Below are 6,953 nucleotides of genomic sequence, written 5' to 3'. Positions count from 1 at the left end.
GGGTCCGAGGATCTATCTCGACAGATGAATTTTCGTGTTTATTTTTTTGCTTAGTGATTAAATAAATATTTTTAATTGATATTGTAAATTTTATTTTTTATTTTTATTTTTTAAAAATTAAGAGTATTTTAAGAATAAATAAAAAAAATTTAAAAAAAAATTTATGCTTGTCGGGACCCGGTACCTGTATAGCCAATCTAGAAAGTAAAGCCACTTGATACTTGGCTGTATTGGACATATGATGTTTTTGTTTTGTTTTGTTTTTTGTTTTTTTTTAATTATATATATATAAAGAGTAAACTGCATTTGCTTAGCGACATCTAAGTAAATGAGCTGCCTAGCTCATTCCCTTGTCTACCCACATGAATCACCTCATCCGCTTCAAAACAACTCGAAATACTTTTGATCTTTGTGATCACATGTCCTTGACGAGATAAGTTGTGGTCCTTAAGAACAAATAGTTTCAAGAGTTAACATGGAATCTCCATGTAAGATCAAATGAGTTATACCCAAATTCCATGTGAGTTGTAATTCCCGGAATGTAGTTAAAGTTTCAATACCATCAACGTCAAAAGCTCCCCTTTCCTTTTTACTTGCAACCATCAAAACTGAAAGTTGGGAATCTCTTAAAATAACCCCTAAACAAGCTTCCCCCGACTCTTTGATCAAAGATCCATCAAAATTAAGTTTTACATAACCAAGAGGAGGGGCCTTCCAAGAGAGCACCCTTTCTTTGCACACCCTACTTCTAGATCCAGAAAGGATTTTAAATATCAACATTTTGGTTATATAGTGCGAGGAGGTTAAAGTAGACAAACATCCTTATTACTATCCACGTAAGCCAAAGAATTATCAACCATATTGGACATATGCTGGTTTTTGGCAACTCTATTTATATTTACTATATTTATTATTTAAAAATAGACTTATATTTTCTTGTCTCATTTTTATATTGAAACCCATTATTTATCGTAGTCTCTCTCTCTCCCTCAAAACTTGACAACGGACCGAGGTTGAACCTGAGAAATGTTCGTATTTCTGAAATTTGAAATAAGGTCCAGCCCAAGAGGTGGGCCGGTGGCCAGTCGAAAACTTGAAGTTGTACGGCTCACCAAAACGCAACGTTTTTAGACTCCTCCCTGTCCCGCCATGAGAGCGCCCTTTTCAAACTCTCTCATTCTCACTCACAGTGTGACACTGTGACTCACCGATTCTTATGGGTTCCAAAGCTAGTTAGGGAGAGGGCCAGAGAAAGAGAGAGAGATCCCTAATATTTCAATATGGGTTTCTCTCATTTTCAATTCTTCTACGGTTCTACTTTACATACACATGTTATATACGTGTTTGTATAATATGTAATTTTTATCTGTTTTCAGGTGGAAATTCCAATTATCTATGGGCAGAAATCGTAGCCAGTGAAAACCAACAGCAGCAGCAACAAGTTGAAGCGGTTTACAGAAGGAGAAGACCCCAGAAAACACCTCAAGATGTAGACTTGTAAAGCCTTCAGCCTTCGAATTCTTCTCTTATTTTATTTTTTATTTTTTAAATTGAATCTCCATTTCTCTGCAGTGCATTTCGTCAATTATTTTTTAATTTTTTTTTTTTTTTTTTCAGGAATCAGTCGAGTTTGGCTTGTCGAAATGGGAATCAGATGAGTTTGGCGGCGGCCGCCAACAAACGAGTTTATTGGAACGGATCTCTCTCCATCAGCCACAAGTATTGCTGTTGGCGCTTGTGTGCATCACCAGCCCCAAGTGAAGCAGGCAAAAAGAAAAGGAAAACCTACTTTACCCAAAGTAGCAGGGTCCACTTTCAATATGGACCTACATAAGTACATTAAAGACATGTCAGTGTTGTCTGATCAATGCTGTGCCAGGATCGCAATTCAAAAAATGAGAGAGATTTGCGCCTCCTGAAGAAGCGTCTGGACAAGTATCACTCAGCCAAAGAAGCCATTTTTTATCCTTTCTTTCAGGGAATTGTTCATCATGGCGTGTGAGTGATCAAGTGGGTGAAGAAGCAAAAGAGGTAGTGACAGACAAAAGAAAAGATGGTCTTTGTCCTGTGTACATAACAGGAAGGGGAGCAGATGGTTAGACACTTACAGTCGTGCTAATTATCACAGGTGACTTGGCTTGCCTTGGGTTTGCTAACTTTCTCTTATTGCTTTGCCCTGAATATTCTCTTTTTGCTGAGAGTGAGACCCACTCACCATTTACAGAGTTTGGATCATGAAATCCAACTGTATAATATTATTTTGTACCCTTTTTATTGAATAATTAGTGATTATATGATTTAAATCATAAAATGCTATTCAACACAATTTAGTTTGTCAATATTAGTAATTTGGATAAGTGGGTCAAATCAAGTGTCATCTGGTGGTAAAGAATCAATTAATTAACCGTCCTACTAAGTATGATCTATCTAATGCTCAAAATCACATTACCTTTGGCGACAAGTGTCAGCAGAGATCAATGGTAGAGTTAAATGGCCATTGGTTTTTATTGTTTTGAAACCAAGTGTCTTTTAATTTACAGACGTGGGGTTTTCCTTGTAAATAACATATTAATACGAATAATAAATACAATCTAAAAAATCTCTCCTCTCTCCCCAAAGGCTTTCAAGTTTTTGAAAAGAAGACCAATATAGACACGAGTTCTTCTATACAAGGACCTACTATTCACGCAACCTCCCTACTCCACCTACGTGGCAAAAAATTTATTTATTTATTTATTTTTATTTAGAGAAAACGCGGGTGTTTTGTTCAGATTTTAGATTTCAATTCCATACCCCCCCACCCGCGATCAAAAAGGCATTTGTGCTGCATTCTCCCGCCTCCCCCCCCCCCAACGATTGTTTTCCCTGAACTCGAACGTTGGCTGGCGTTGGGCGGCGCTGGCCGCACCGCAAGTGAAAAATACTCCAGAAAGGGGGGGAAAGGGGGTTGTTGCAGCACTGTGGCACCGTGTGGGTCCATCATTCCGGCACAGTGTTGGGTCGGTCGGCTAGGTTAGAGTTATTGCAGAACCCCAGTCGCGGTGGGCAAGGTGGTCCACGTCTATCGCCGGAAGTCGAGCAGCACAAACCGAGCGGAACTGTTCTGAGAGAAGGGAATGGGGTCCAATATGAACGTCGGCAGCAATCCGTTGGTGGTAATCACCAAGCTCCGGCTGGAATAGTTCCGTAAGCAGGTCGTCGACCGTAAGTCCCTCCTCGAGCGTCGATTAATTCAATAATAGTATGAAAAATTTATCCTTTTCTTGAAGCTTCTATTTTTACGTTTAGTAATACCCAGAATTTTATATTTGTTGGATGTAAATATTTGGGTCTGTCGAAGAGGTTGATGTTCTGGTGTTAAAGTGATGAATTCGAATTATTTTGATCTGTTGCTTATAATTGTTTTAGGGTTTGCTTCATGTTTATAAGGTTTTGGTGATTCCCTTGCTGTTTGAAGGTGCATGGCATTTACCTATGATGTTTTGGTTAACAAATGTGGGCATTTCGATATATTTCCTTCTATAAATGTGTAGAACAGAATTAGACATGGACTTTAAGTCCGATTCTGGAGGCTCATTTGAAGCTTAGTGGTTTAGAAATTGTAGGTGATGTATGTACCTAGCTGTATGCCAAAGTAGGTGTTTTTTAGTTTAACTTATAGTTTGTGATTTTATTTTTCACCTGAGAGGTGAATGTCAGTTTGTGATCATTTGGGTTTTTATGAAATGAATTTAATTGTGATAATCATGATGCTGTTTTTGTGTTTGTTGATGCATGAGATTGGAATGGAGGGAATAACAAATTGTCAATTGAATGGATGCCCCACCTGATTAACATGATTTTCCTTTCTTCTTGTTTAAATTTTGTTATTCATGATCACAAGGAGGCAATGACTGACTTACTTTAGGTCTTTTGAGAGGGAAATAAAAAACCCATGACCCCATCTATATGATAATTTCCCCAACTCATTTACAGCCTCTTCTGTTTCTTCTTCTTCTTTTGTGTGTGTGTGTGCAGAATGAACAAAAATAAAGAGGACAAAACCATGTCCATAATACATAGTGGGCCTCCCATGAATTTATAGGATTTGGTGCGACATGGCACATAGAACCTGTTTTACCAGACAAAAATCCTGCCTTGGATATCCGTTAGCTTGCTTATCGCATTTACAAGTGGCCTTTTTACTCTTGAATGGGACTACTTGTAATGAGGTTTTTGGGCAATTTTTGGCAAGCTCTTGAACATCTAATTAGGGGTGTTTCTTTTCTGCACTTGGAGTATGCCTAATTAGGTTATGAGGATTGATTATGAGGGTTATTTAGCATTTTTCCTGGTTATTTTTAATTTTTCTGACATTATATTTTGAATGCATGTTGCAGTTGCCTGATTAAGGTAATGTGGTGGTTGAGGGATTTCTTATGTTGATGCATTATTCTTGTTCCCAATACTTAGTCCAACAATCGTGATGGGCAAAGAGGAAGATGGAAGGCCACCCAGGCCATCTACGTTGACTTCTACGACCCATGTAGGATACACACTGGTTATTTGATTCTATTGTGTTGTCAAATATTTTCCTGTTACATTTACTTAATCCATTAAAGGTGTTTTTTTGTATGTTATAGGGATATTATGGTACTGTAAATCCATATAATCCGCCATATATGATGCCTTCAAATAGATTTCCAATTCCATATCCATATGCTTGGGGTAGCTAGGTAAAGTTATTTTATCCTTTCCTATATATATATATTAATTTTGTTGCGTAGGTTTGAGTTATTATAACCAGTGGGTTGGTAACTGCAGTATGTCGCAATGCCACCCTTTGGACCAAACATGGCATACTCAATGGTGAGTAATCCGAAGGAGTTGGGTCAAGGTGAAGATACAAACCAGGTAGGAGGCTTCATTCGGATTTTGCAACCATTTTATAAATAATATTTTTTGTTAGTGCGTGCATGGGTTTGAGTTATTCTAACATAGTCAGAGTTCGTGCAGTATGTGCCAATGCGACCCTCGGTTCCAATGATGCCATCCCCTCCGTCGAGTAATCTGGAGGAGTTCAGCCGAGGTGAACATACCACGCAGGTAGTTCACCTCAATCTCATCTTTAATATGTTTTTTTATTTTAATTAATTTATTTTTATTTTTAATTTATGGTTTGGGAGCGGGTTTGGAGCATTTCTAACACAGTGGGGTGGGTAACTGCAGTATGTGGCAATGCCACCCCCCTTCGCAATGCCACCATTTGTCCCTTCGTTGCCATCTCCTCCGTCGAGTAATTCGGAAGAGTTCAACCGAGGTGATCACACCACGCAGGTAGTTCACCTCAATCTCATCGTTAAGATTTTTTTTGAATTTAATTAATTATGTTTTTATTTTTAATTTATGGTTTGGGAGAAGGTTTGAGCATTTCTAACACAGTGGGGTGGGTAACTGCAGTATGTGGCAATGCCACCCCCCTTCGCAATGCCACCATTTGTCCCTTTGTTGCCATCCCCTCCGTCGAGTAATCCGGTGGAGTTCAGCCGAGGTGAACCCCAAACCACGCAGGTAGTTCACCTGAATCTCACCTTTAAATTTGCTTTATTTAATTAATTATCTTCTTTATTTATTTTTTGTGCGTGCGTGTGTTTGATATATTAACACTGTGGGTGGGTAACTGCAGTATGTTGCGATGCCACCCCCTTCGCAAAACCAACCTTTGGACCTCCGTTGCCATCCCCTCCGTTGAGTAATCCTGAGGAGTTCAAACGAGCTGAAGATACGACGCAGGTTGCTCACTTCATTATTTTATGTAACTCTATATTTCCCATGAAGGATAGTTTTTTGTGTGACTAGTGCGTGCGTGGGTTTCAGTTATTCTAACACAGTGCAACTTTGTGGGTAACTGTAGTATTCCTCATTGCCACCCTTTGAACCAACCATGTCATCCCCTACGTCGAGTAATCCTGATGAGTCGAGACGAGTGAAAATACAACTCACGTAGTTCACTTCAGTCTATTTTCTTGGATAGTTTCTTCTACCTCCGTATTTTTCTTACTGATTAACACAGTAAGGAAAATACAGCATTCAACAATGCCACCATTCGGACCAAGTACCCCCTACCCACATTGTGCAAGTGAAATGAATGTTGGAGGTACATGTTTAGTCATATGAGTTAACATCCCATGCCATATTGTTTTCAGCTAATATTGGTTATATTTTTTTTCAGAAATTGAACCGGACATAAATATATCACCAGATGCGGAGGGTATGAATGATCTATCAGATGATGATGATGATAAAGTTGACCCTCCAACAACTGGTATGAAATTTTTATCTGATAAAGAGGTTTTGCTGTATTACAAACGATATGCCAAACAAGAGGGTTTTGGTGTTATTATCAAACGGACAAAGAGAGATCTAGATGGGAATGCCAAATATGTGACGATTGGCTGTGCATGTGGGGGAAAGGTATTATCCTAGCTATAGTAATTTAGCTAAGCCCCGACCAACGACAAAAACCGATTGTAAGGCAAAAGTAAATGCTCGGTTTGTGAATGGGGAATGGGTGTTGACCAGTGTTGAGCTGCTTCAGAACCATAGTACTGTTAGCCCAAAGAAATCTAGATTCTTTAGATCTCACAGAGTTTTAGATGAATACAGTCAGAGGATGCTCGATTTGAATGACAGAGTGGGCATTCGGATGAATAAAAATTTCCAAGCACTTGTGACTGAAGCTGGGGGGTTTGAGAATTTGGAGTTCCAAGAGAAAGATTGCAGGAATTATATCGACAAAGCCAGATATTTAAGAATGGGCAAAGGGGGTGGTGAAGCACTAAATGACTACTTTAAGAGAATGAGGAAAATGAATGATGGGTTTGTGTCTGTCATGGATGTGGATGATGAGTTTAGAGTCAGGAATGTGTTTTGGGCTGATGCACGAAATCGGGCAGCATATGAGGTTTTTGGAG

At 38.9% G+C, this 6,953-nt stretch overlaps 1 long non-coding RNA gene across 1 annotated transcript; it reads left to right on the top strand.

Annotated features, from left to right (window-relative positions):
• Window positions 1-1,003: 1,003 nt before the first annotated feature.
• On the top strand, window positions 1,004-1,807 carry LOC122274251. Its single transcript, XR_006228262.1, has 2 exons — window positions 1,004-1,497; window positions 1,618-1,807. It is a non-coding gene; the product is annotated as an uncharacterized LOC122274251 (long non-coding RNA).
• The last annotated feature ends 5,146 nt before the right edge of the window (window positions 1,808-6,953 follow it).

Source organism: Carya illinoinensis, chromosome 8, assembly GCF_018687715.1.
Source record: "Carya illinoinensis cultivar Pawnee chromosome 8, C.illinoinensisPawnee_v1, whole genome shotgun sequence".
NCBI lineage: Eukaryota > Viridiplantae > Streptophyta > Magnoliopsida > Fagales > Juglandaceae > Carya > Carya illinoinensis.
The sequence above is the reverse complement of the archived record's forward strand: the minus strand, read 5'-3'. Positions and strand labels throughout refer to the sequence as shown.